Here is a 12,996-nt window from a genome sequence, read left to right on the forward strand (position 1 = left end):
CAGGATTCGAACTGTGGGGTCCAGCTCCCTCCACTTCAACCTGGGGATAGGGTACTCACCGTTATGTCCAAGAATATCAGCAAGACCAATGATTAGATAGGTACCAGTGGCTCTCAGCAGTCCTCCTTGATACTTACAAGGCTGTGATGGGAGGATCATGGTCAAAGTCAGCCTAATCAGGAAAGTTCCTGAGACCTTTTTCCAACTTCAGTGCCAACAAAGCCAGAAGCCCAAGGCTCCAGTGTGGAGGGCGAGCCTTGAGCAAAAGCAGTGCACAGACTGTGCCCAGATCCTTAGTTCAAGGTCCGGGTCTGGCAACAAACAGACATATACAACAATCTGTGCAGCCATCTGCCTAAAGCAGGTCACCCTCTTGTCTCCAACTGAATTGGACATTGGTCCCTGGGATAAGGGCTGGGGGAGCCGCTGTCTTCTTGACTCAGCCCATGCTGCTTGCATCACAGAACTCTGGCCACACCCCCATTCTTTCATGGTTATTACTGACCAATGGGATACAAGAATGGTGACCACGCCCACATTCCATGCTGCCTAGTAGCACCCTGGATTCCCTCTGTTAGTTTACAACACTACCAGCAATTGAGGAAGGTAGAGGTGGCTAAGTGGTGAGGAAGAGACTCAAGCAACTTTGGAGTATAGTAGGAAATTGAGATGCCTGCCCGCACCCCAGCTCCCTCATCCCCTTCCCAAGTTGCAGGATTTTAAACCTCAGGCAATGGTGCACTGCCAACCAGGCCTAAAGCCCTGACCTGGTCCCTGGCCCTGGTTCTCTGCTCTTGGTCCATGTGTTTCGCTGCCATTGCTTCTTGCCCCACCTGGAGCAGCCTCCAGCAGCTTTTCCCAGCAACACAGGTGAGTGGCTTCCCCCAAATCACAACTAACTGTGATCAGACACCCCTCCTTAGGCACCATGACCCATGCTTGTTTCCTCACCCTGGCTCTGAGGAGCCATCTTTCTGTCTTGGGCATTTCTGAAACAGAGACTCAATATATGCTCTGATTGGACTGGATCGAAGTCTTCCTATCTGGGAAAGGTATGCTCCACCAGGCCTGGCCCTCTGTAGTTGGGATGGTAACCATGTAGCACCATGCTCAGTCATCGATTTAGATGGATTATCCCAAGGTTTTGGTCCACAGCAGCCAATTCTTGACCACAGGTGAAGCTCTGGGTAGGGCCACAACCATCAGAACTCATTCTCCTCACAGGACAGTTTGAGGAAACAAGGGATTTATACAGAGGGAATCTCTGGAGCATGGCTTGGCATGGAGGGAGTGGCATTCAGAGAAGTTTCTCTGCAATTCTGTGAGCAAATGACAGGAAGATACCCACAAAGGGCTCAGGTGGGGCCAGTTATTAATCATGCAACAGCTGGGGATTTTGAAACAAAACATGGGTCTCTTTCATCGTTACCCTATACCCATGAGGATGGGGATCCTTCACTGTGTTTAATTTTGCATCTGGGGAAACCGAGGCACAGAGAAGTCAGGTAACCTCCTTATGACTTCAACTTCACAGGAAGCTCGGCCTGACTTCACTACCATGCTCCCTAGGACAATGGGTGATATTCAATCCGCTTCTTGTGGTAAGGAGTCCAGTTCTTGTCAGTTGTGGGGCTTGAACACTAGGCATGGGCGCTGTTGCTGAGCTCCTCAGCAAAAGGCTAGTGCTCTACTACTTGAGCCCACAGCACCATTTCTAGTTTTCTGGTGGTTCTTTGGAAATAAGAGTCTCAGAGACGTTCCTGTGGGGGCTGGCTATGAACCATGATCCTCATATGTCAGCCTCCAGTGTAGTTAGGATTAGAGTTGTGAGCCACCGGCACCCAACCTAATTTTAATTCTGACTTTTCCCTCTCTCTTTCATAAAAACTGTTTGAATGGGTGCTGGTGAAGGGGGCTGGAATCCAAGGTGACCGTCTCATTCTGGAGGTGGGCTGTGGGTCAGGAGCTGTCTAGCTCAGCCTGTTAAAACAGCACCCTGAGGTAAGCCACACTGTGCCCTGGCTAGATCATGAAATTCATTGTCCATCCAGCCTTACTGGACTTATTGTATTGTATTGCTTTCTACATCATTTTCTAGCACCTGGCCAAACTTATGATACTTAGTTATGGAATGAAAATGTAATGCCTTCTTAAGAAAGTCATTTAGGGCTCTGGGAATGTGGCTTCATGGTATGGTGATTGCCTAGTATTCATGAAACCCTGGGTTCAATTCCTCAGTAACAGAGAAAAAAGAAAAACACTAGAAAGAATACTGGGCCACAAGTGGTAGAGTGCTAGCCTTGAGGAAAAAAATGCTCAGGAATAATTCCCTACCCCTGAGTTTAAGCCCCTGGACTGGCAAAAAAATTAGTAAATGGAAAAGAAAGAACACATACTTGAAATATATAATTGCTCCTTCCATACTGACACCTGACAATAGCCCCTAATTCATGTACTTTACTTATGTTAGGATACTGTGTTGAAAAAAGTTTTGTTCATTAAGTCACAGCAATTAATGCCAGGAATGTGCTTGGATGTCCGCTGAAGATTAATTCTGGAAAGTCAAGGATTCCAGGATTTTGTGTCATCACTGCTAATCACAAAGTGAAAAGTAGTCTGCGTGATTTTGAAATCTTTTTGGTCAGTTTTGCCATCAAAAAGGCAGAGGCTAATTAATAGTTATGACAGAAAATAAGGAGTAACTCCGGATGGAAGGAAAAAATGATAGTAAATAAGGTATACCAGAAACTGGTCTAGAGAACCATTTTTGGTTATTGAAGAACTATTTGTCAACTAGGCTTTTCCTCATTGCCTTTAGCATTCTAAATCTCTTAGGCTAGTTCTTAATCTCTGCGTGGTAAATGTATCTCCTTCTATGCTGTTCTTTCATATCTTATCTCCTTTGTTTTCTAAAAATCTCATTCTTTCTATATTTCTCTATGAACATTTCCTGATACTAAATACACCTATACAGATGTCACAGGATGCTAATGTAAGGGTCCCATAGCTCATGATTCATTAATGTAACAAACTGGAAAAGGAGGACATATTTACTGCTACCTCAATTTTTTTGAAAAGCTGCAATGTCATCATTTGGTTAAAATTTCAATTCTTTGTCTACACAGTGTGTCAGTGCACCTAAATGCAAATATGAAATGGGTGCTGGTGGTTTACACCTGTAATCCTAGCTACTCAGGAGGTTGAGACCAGAGGATTGTGGTTCAAAGCCAGCCTTGTCAGGAAAGTCCATGTGAACCTAATCTTCAATTAACCACCAGAAACCAGGAAGTGGTGCTGTAGCTAAAGTGGTAGTGAGGTCAACTTGAACTGAAGAGCGGAGGGTCAGTGCCCAGGATCAGAATTCAAGCCTCAGAACCAACAAAAATGGTGAAATATGACTTTAAGTTTCCCCAAAAGGAACGACAAGATCAATAATCTTCCCAAGCAAAAAAAATTAATTCCAAAATGATTCAATGCACCTACTTTGGGTGAGTTATGTTATGGAATCTGTGCTGGACATATTCTCTAAAAACAAATCGTTTAGGGATACAGGTGAACCCATTGCAACAATAAGATGTACAAGTCATTATGTCAAAAAATGAACTTTACAACTTTGGTGGGGGGAGGATGGGATGGGGGAAGAGGGAGAGTATGGGAAGGGATGGGAAGGGGAAAAAAAGAAGAGGCAACAATGCTTGATAAGAAATGTACACATTATCTTCCCCGTGTAATTGTAACTCCTCTGTATGGTATTCTCACAATACAAAAGAGAAAAAAAATGTCAAATATTAGCTTTACAAAAAACATCTAATATTTCTTCTTTGAAGAGAGATGTCTATACAGTTGATGTCACTTGGCTTTCTTACTATCTTAGTTCGAATCCAACCATGGCAGTAGAGTCTGTCAAACTCTTATCTGTAATTACACAGCAAAAAAACCACAAGTGTAATTTTAGTTCAAGCAGCAGAGCTTTGGGGGCAGGTTAGCAGGAAACAAAACTGTTCAGAGACAGGATCCAGCCTAGGAGTTCAAGCCCCATAACCAACACAAACTAAAAAAACAAGCAAACAAAAACCCCAGATATTTCATTGGGACCCTCCTTAAAGGAGTACTGGTCTGAGAAGAGGCTTCTTTTGCTGATCATAATCACTGGATACTTTTTTGGAATCCTTATTCTCTGGAAAATTCAGGACCAAACTAAAGGAATTGATAACTGACTCCTGAAACAAGGGAATCATCTCAGGGGTGAAAATACCATCGATAAGACACTTTAAAGCCTCCATGTCTTTGTTTCTTACCAGTAGAATGGTTTTGGGGGGTCCAGTCGTGGGCCTGAACTCTGGGCCTGAGCGCTGTCCATCGGCTCTTCAACTCAAGGCTAGCGCTCTACAACTTGAGCCACAGCACCACTTCTGGCTTATTTTTGCTTATGTGGTGCTAACGAATCGAACCTGGGCCTCATCCATGCAAGGCAAGTGCTCTACCACTGAGGCAACTTCCCAGTCCCTGCAATAGAACATGTTTTAAACAACGTTATTTCCTTTTGTTCTATGCTGGCTTTCAAATGGCACATTATTTCTTTTTGTAATACTCTCAACTAGGAGTTTACAGAAAAGTTATATATGAGTAAATACACACACGAAAAAGTCAGGGACAGAGTTTCCTTCAAGCCTTGGGATTTTTTGAACAGTAAAAAGGAAAGCACAATTTAACTTGAACTTTGTCAATCCTCTATGTTCCATTCCTTTCCTGGGACCAGTTTCCACATCCAGTAGCAGTTACTTCCAGGAACAATCTACGGTGCTGCCTGAGATATAATGAATGTTTTCTTGCTTCACCGAAAAAACACAAGGACATCTTGCTCTGAGGTTACACGTGTTTCAGAGACAACTTAGTAAAGAGAAAATATGAAATTTATATTGCTTTTAAATACATTTTCCATAAGTATATTGAGTTCAAACTTTGTAAGTTCTCTATGAATTAAGGCGAATTTTAAATGGGAAGAAGATTCTCAGATCATTTTTTTGTGAGTGTATGTGCTGCGCATTATTTGCCAACTGTTCATGAGTTAACAGTAAGGAAACAACAGCAATAATAAGAGAAAGAGAAGTTTTGTGTTTAAGTATAAGGGTTCATAGAAGACTCTACAAATAAGACAACATTGAAACAATAAAGCCAAGTCCAGTATGTAGATTTATGAGAGTGATATAGAGAAAGCATTACTCGTACGTGGAACAGGAAGTATGAGGCCACTCCCTTTCTAAATCATGCTTGCTAATCACGCAACTTTGTAAACAGTAGAATGGAAGCATAATTCTGTTTTCAATGCAAATCAGATATAAGAGCATGGACTTAATTGGAAAAAAAAGATCATCCTGAGAGAGCAGGGATTATACTAGCCATGAACTGGTGGATAAGATCACATTTATTTTCTTTCCTTTACTTATGTATTTTTTGTTAGTGATGGTCTTGGCACTTGAACACTGGGCATGGGAGCTGTCCCTCTGCTATTCAGCTCAAGGCTAATGCTCTATACTTGAGCCACAGTGCCACTTTCAGTTTTCTTGTAGTTAATTGGAAAAAGAGTCTCCAGGATTTTCTTGCCCAGCCTAGCTTTGAGCCCTGTCCTAAGATCTCACCACCACCCAGCTAAGGATCACATTTCTAACAGTGTACACACAGCATATATAATGTGCATGTTCATCTATCTTTATATGAATTCTTACGTTGAAAATCTAGGCTACAGCTTAGCCTTTACACTCACAAAAATGTTTGTAATTTAAAAGTTGATACTACTGGATAAATAAAACCTAAGAATGTAAAGGAGTCTGGGAAGTTCCGTATGCATCCAGCCTGGGCAGAACAGTCTTTGAGAAACTATAATTAACCAGCCAAAAGCTGGATTGGAAGCATGGCTCAAGTATTGGAATACCAGCCATGAGCAAGGTTGCTGAATAAGATCTTGACGCTTTTGCATACATACATACAATCATACACATATATACAGAGACACATATATGCACTCACAAATACACATATGAAGCAACTGTCAGAATATGTGGAAAAGGTAGAAAACAATAGAAAATATGTCCTGAGTAAGATTGGAATCAAGTGATAATTTTTAATGTTAGAAAGTCCTCAAGTGAACCTTCTTCAAAAAAGTTTAAGAATATTACATAGATAGGGACCAGAGTCAAGTAATCATTATTAATGGGATCAGGTCCATGGAGGAATGAATCAGAGACTCCTGCAGGTACATCTGAAAATGTTCATATTCTGTGTCAAATGTTATAACATCTTTGAAAAGAGTATATGAACACTCTGAGCAGTATAGTGGATAATATTACTGGAGAAGTTCAGAATTGCTAGTCTGTATCTCGATTAAATAAACCAAGAAACTATGGAGGGGAAATGTGATACAAGGCTAGAATTCTAGCACTCAGACTAAGACAGGAGATTAGATAGTGGAATTACACAGTGATACCTTCCCTGGACCAGGTAGTATAATTTTGTCTTAATAAAACAAACCAAACAAGAAAGGAATACGCAGTTCGAAGTTTGGGCTAATATTGTCATTATATTTTGAGAAGTCGTTTCCTATTGAAATGCAACTCATATATAATCCTCAGTTGTGTTTTAAATGTTCTCTTCATTACAGAACATTCTTAGATGCAAAATGGCTCATGATTCCCATCCAAAATTTGAAAAAGTAAGTAATCATCATTCTGATAGATTCCAAGGATAGGATGAAGGATTACAAAAGCTTAAGCCTGGAGAAATAGCAAAGTTAATCTAATGTAGGACTATGTAGATCTTGCTAAATTAGAGTTTAAATTTAAAATAAACATTTTGGTTTTGTTTGTAATTTCATATTCTATAGGATACTACAAAATTCTTTTATGTAGAGGGTTTAATTGATAAAGTTACAAATGTTTCTTGCAATCTATTTGCCTAGAATATTCTTTCATGAGAATTAGAACTCAGTTAATAGATAATACCAACACTTCATGTATAAAATGAAAATGTGAATAATGTAGACAGAGTTGGCAAAAAATGGATGATATTAATTTATAAATTTAGAAAAGGCGATTTTTTGAGGTTTTGGTATAACATGGTATGAAGAGAATAATTGTGTGTCATCTGTCTTCTACCTGTATGTAACACAGGTAGCAATTTCCTTAATAACGTCTTCTGTATACAGTGAGAAAACTGCTAGGTTTGGGATTTGTTTTTTTTGTTTGTTTATTTTATTAGTTTGACCTAGGGCTTGAACTCGGGGACTAGACACTGTCTCTGAGCCTCTTTGTGCGCAAGGCCCATGCCCTACCACTTCAATCTCAGCTCACTTGTGTCTGGCTTTTGCTGGAAAGTTTATTGGAGATAAGAATCTAGAGAACCTTCCTGCCTCGGTGGGCTTTTGTCAACGTCTAGTGCGTTGGAGTCCCTGGGTAAGGGTAACAAAATCACCAGGACACAGGGGATGCAGAGTGCAAACAGCAATTGCCACTGCATGCTGTGCTTTATTGTTAGTGGTATTTAATGACAAGCAAGCATGATCTTTGCCAAGATTTGGTCAGAAGACATTGACACAAAAATTTCAACAGATACATTTTTACTTGACCTATGAGACAATGTCTTGATATATTATTATCTAAACTATTTTAGAGCATGTTCAAACCAATCAGGAAAATGCTTGACCAGCTGTTCAACTATGATTAAGCAATCAGAAGAGCTACTTCCTCAGCTCCCAGGAGTCTGTGACATGTGTTTTGAGATAGGGAGAGAGAACATTTTCCCTCTCTAGCCCGGCATGCCAAGAACTTTCCTAATACTCAAACACAGTCCTCAGCTAATCCTGAGGCCAGAGTCTGCACCATTCTGCCCCTTCAACATAGACCCTGAGTCTTCACAATTTCCTTCTTTTTTCTTTTGTTTTAAAAGTAAAGCTTTCCACAGAGTTATCATAGACGCTTGCATTGGTTTCATAAATATCAAATATAACAGTACAAGTGCAAACAAAATAATAACAACCATAATTTCCACACCACTAGCAGTATGTGAAATGCTTTGTAGTATTTCTTTTGGATCCAACCCTTCCAATTGTTTAATAAATGCATCAGCAATATTAGAAGCATCATCATTTGTAAATTGTTTACCAAAAATATCATGTACATCAAATTGTAACTGAGCAATCAATTGAGCAGCAGTAGAATTTCCATATAAATATTGCTGTATTACATTCTAATCATATATATATATATATATATATATATATATCATATTTTACATTAATAATGCAAAAGGTAGTAAAATTGCAATCACATTTTAACAATAACTTTTTTTCACAAACAATAACTTGTTTCCTAACCATCCCACTGTCTGTTTAAGAAAATTAATCTGTGTTTGTAATAGAGTATCATTTTCTACCTGTGAGACCCACAATTCATGTGAATCCCGGTGACATTCTTCCACAAAGTGCTAATTTGTAAGGAAGTGTGTAGGGCAATTCCAGACACCGCAGCAACAGTGGTAATAGCAATTAAGTTTAAGATGACAGCTACCATGGCTCCAATCATGCACTATGTACATTGTAGTAGTTTGGTAAAAAATTCAATAACAACACTATCCAAAGGATTTTGGGACCATTCTCTTCCTAATTTAACAGTAGCCAAATATGAGTTCTTTGTTGTAATATCATGGTACTATACTGCCATTAAAATTAAGAGAGGAATTAATGCAAGAACACAGGCGACAATTAAAACAAGAAATAGTAGGAGAAAATGTATAATTTCCCACTAAAAATGCATAAGGCAGAGCTACACAAGCAGTTGCATCATAAGATTTGTACAAAGTAAAAGTATAAGTGGATGCAGAGTTCACCGTCCCTGAAAACGATCCATTTGATAGCATCATGGGTTTCAGCGCCGCTGCGACCTTCCAAAGATGAGTCTGAACAGCAGTGGGTGCAGCCATGAAAGCCCATAGAGCATCTGCAAAGCCTCCATCTCCCTAGGCCATCAATTGAGCTCCAGTAAGCGATCCATTAATGGCTTCCGGCATCCTAGTAACATTTGATAAATCACATCTGGTAATATTCCATTCTGAACATGTGTTAATAAACTGTCCAAAAGGTCCTCAATTAATAAAATTATTGAACATTTTCCCAAATGTTCCTCTACACTCTTGCCACACAAAAGGCTGATATTTTAAATCAATATAAGTAAAATCAGGGCACATAGGTAAGGATAACTCGCCATCAGTGACACTTTCCCAGCTACTATTAATGGCCAAGTAGTTAATTGGTGCAGCTGTGTTTTAGAATTGGAAGTGCGTTTCCCAGGTAAAACCCAATGTTGCCAATTCATTACTAAACATGGAGGAGGCCCCAGAAAAACAGGCAAGGAATGAGTATAGTAAGTAAAATTTAAAAAGGTACCATCATCTTTATTGCAAAATGTGAAATTATTCCAAGGAGGAGATAAAACAGCAGGAACAGTATAGACTGTTATATACATGTCTCCCCAAACAACAGGTTCCAATAAAGGAGGGTTAGGAACAAAGTCCCAATAACTTACATTAGCATTAGCATGGACAGAGTTTACAATAAGCAGGGCACATGGCCAGGAACAAGTTCTCAGCCGTGACAGGTTTACCATTAAATTGTAACATCTTTTGTCCTTCTCCAGTCAACTTTTTAACCTGCCCCCAGGTGGGCAGTGGGGATTTCTTTTTCCTCAACTGGTGGCCGATTCCTTGCAAGATATGGGGCTGTCCTCACTGGGCCACGTCTGTATCCATCAGGCAGGAAGCTAGTATTGTTTGCCATCCTGTGTAGACACAAAACCTTATCCTTGCCCCTTATGTAATAATGTTCCTAGTTGCCATTCTGCATCCAATGCAATCTTATTCCATACGGGAGCATTTAAATAAGGTTTTTGTGATATTTGCTCAAAATGGCGCTCAGCTCTAGTTAAAATATCTCCTTGTGGTTAGTTTAAAAAATTAAGAACTTAAAGAGCTTGATGTAAAATTATTTTAGGATTTTGCATGGAATACCACAAAATATCCATACTTTCATCCAACCTTTTCCTCCTTTTTAATTTTTTTCATTTGTTGTTTTAGTGTGCCATGAACACATTCAATAATGGCTTGTCCTTGGGGGTTATATTCTATTCCTGTAATATGTACCACATCATAAAGTTCACAAAATCTTTTAAATCTGATACTTTTATTGGCTGGTCCACGTCAGTCTTCATTTTGGCAGGCACTCCCATAATGGCAAAATCTTCCAATAAGTGTTCTATTACATGGTTAACAGTTTGTCCCATAAGGGCAGAAGCCCAAACAAATTTGGAATACGTATCTATTGTAACATGTACAAAGGAAAAACAGCCAAAGGCTTATACATGGATTATATCCATTTGCCAGAGCTCTATAGGTTGTAATCTGGGAGGATTTACTCCAGCAGGTACAACTCTCAAAGCATTGGTCTGCAGATAGGACACCTTTTTATAATTTGTTTACCTTGAGAATAAGGTATTTTATAAAGCATATGTAAATAGCTAGAATTTGTATGTAAATGAGAATGATCCTGTTTAGCAGAACAAAATTAATTTATCAACCTGATTATTGCCATATACAAGGTACCCAGGTAAGGAAGAGTGAGCTCTAATGTGAGCTTGTAATTGTTTAAATAATTGGTTTAGCTGGGGTTTAGATGAATGTGTAACTGCAGTGACTATATTACTCACAACTCCTACAGCTTAGGCAGAATCAGTAACAATATTAACATCTCCCACAAAATCTTGTAACACCTTAATAATAGCAAAAAGTTCATTTTGTTGAACTGATGCTTAAGTAGTTCTTTGTACCCAATATTTATTTGTTGTCCAATAGCACTTTTTGTTTTGGAGCCATCTGTAAAAACAGTAATAGCAGTTGAAATAGGGGCCTTGGTAATTATATTATTAATGATAAGTTGTTGTTTACCCAAGCAATCCCACAATCTACCTTTGGGAAAAATGATAGGAAAATTGCCCAGTAAAATTTACTAATGCTCTTTGTAGCATTTCAGACAGGTTTAACAAATATTTTACTTGGTCTTTTGGCAAAGGAAAGATGATTTCAAATAAATCATGCCCTGATAGGATAAATACCAGTTGCCTGGCCTGTTGAATAATAACTGCCAACTGTTGTTCATAAGGCATAATATTTTTTGTAAATCTATGCCGTGTATAAATCCATTCTAATGGTAGCTCATTTTGTCTTATAATTCCTGTTGGGTATTTTCATGTATCTAAAATATATAAATTTATGAGTTGATTAAGCGTTACTCGATGTAAAAACATTTTTTTATTCTCTGTTCTACAAATTGTATTTCTCTTTCAGCTTCCTTAGTTAAAGTTCTTTTGCTATGTCAATCAGGCTCCCTTTGTAACAATGAAACAAATTATGTAATAGATAAGTAGGAATTCCTAAGGCTGGTAGCATGCAAATAATATTTCCTAGTAACTTTTGAAAATCATTTAATATATGTAATTGATCACGTCGTAAAGATATTTTTTGAGTTGTCACTGTTTGTCTACAAACAATATATCCTAAATATTTTACCACCGTATCTTTTTGTATTTTTTCAGGTGCTATTATTAATCAAAAATCTTTAAATATAAAGTGTAAACACTGTAACACCATTTCTAATTCTGTTATATTTGGTCCTCCAAACAAAATATCATCCATATAATGAAAAATATAAATGTGAGGCCATTTTTGTCTAACAGGTTTTAAGGCTTATCAACATATATCTGACACATAGTTGGAGAATTCATCATTCCTTGGGGCAACACCTCCCATTGGAAGCGCTGATGAGGGGTTTGATGATTTATTTGTGGTAAAGAAAAGGCAAATCTTTTACAATCTTTACATGTACAGGAATGGTTTAAAAAAAAAGCAATCTTGTAAATCTATTACTATTATTGGCCAATTTTTAGGAAGCATGGCAGGCGACGGTATACCAGGTTGTAAAGCCCCCATAGGGTACATGGATGCCTTACCTCCTCATAAATCAGTCTGCAATCTTCATTTCCCTGACTTCTTTTTAATAACAAATATTGGAGAATTCCATGTTGACATAGAAGGCTCAATATGTCCTTTGGTTAACTGTACTGCAACTAATTGATGAGCTGTTTCTTATTTTTCTTTAGATATAGGACATTGTTCAATCCAAAGAAGTTCCTCAAATTTCCCTAATATCTTTATGGGCTCCATCTAAAAATGTTAAAATTGAATATAAGCTCCCCATTGTTCCAGTACATCTCTACCAATTATGTTAACTGGAACTTCCATAATATAAGTTTTAAGGACAGCTCTCTGTCCGTCTTCTGAGGTTATAGTAACATATGACACTGTTTGTCCTATAAAATTTACAGGAGTATTGCTAACTCCTTTAATATTACAGGGGATTATTTTATATAATAAATGATTAGGCCATTCATGAGTTTTAATAATTGTAATATCTGAGCCAGTATCTATTAGTCCTGTCAATATCTTTTCCTGAATATTAATCTTAATCTTAGGCTGCATTTTAGTAATATGAGTAGTCCAAAACACATTTTGTTGGTTAGTACTTTCAAATCCCCCAATGTGGAGTGTAAATGACTTTCCAATAGATATATATGATAATAACAAGATTTGAGCAATTCATTCTCCCTTTTTAAAGGAAATATGTGCAGCAGCTGACATTAAAAATTTTATTTCCCCAATATAGTCAGCATCAATAATTCCTAAATATACTAAAACTCCTTTTGCATTAAGACTGGATCTACAGGTCAATAGGCCAAATGTTCCTTCAGGTAAAGGCCCATAAATTCCAGTAGGATTTTTTTGTGGCTTATCACCACCTTTCAAAATAAAATCTTTTAAGGCTGGTATGTCCACTGCGGTGCTGTGGGCTGTGGCAGGAACAAGGGATAAAATGGTTGGCTGCCCTCCATTATTAAT

General features: G+C 38.3%; 1 long non-coding RNA gene across 1 annotated transcript in view; it reads left to right on the top strand.

Moving 5' to 3' along the window:
- Positions 1-665: 665 nt before the first annotated feature.
- LOC138841345 (uncharacterized) overlaps positions 666-12,996 on the top strand; it is a 53,308-nt gene continuing 40,977 nt past the window's right edge. The window contains exons 1-2 of the long non-coding RNA XR_011376398.1: positions 666-870; positions 6,659-6,709. This is a non-coding gene — a long non-coding RNA (uncharacterized lncRNA). The remainder of the gene's footprint in view (positions 871-6,658; positions 6,710-12,996) is intronic.

Source organism: Dipodomys merriami, unplaced genomic scaffold (genome assembly GCF_024711535.1).
Source record: "Dipodomys merriami isolate MVZ:Mamm:240054 unplaced genomic scaffold, mDipMer1.0.p SCAF_317, whole genome shotgun sequence".
NCBI classification, from domain to species: Eukaryota; Metazoa; Chordata; class Mammalia; order Rodentia; family Heteromyidae; genus Dipodomys; species Dipodomys merriami.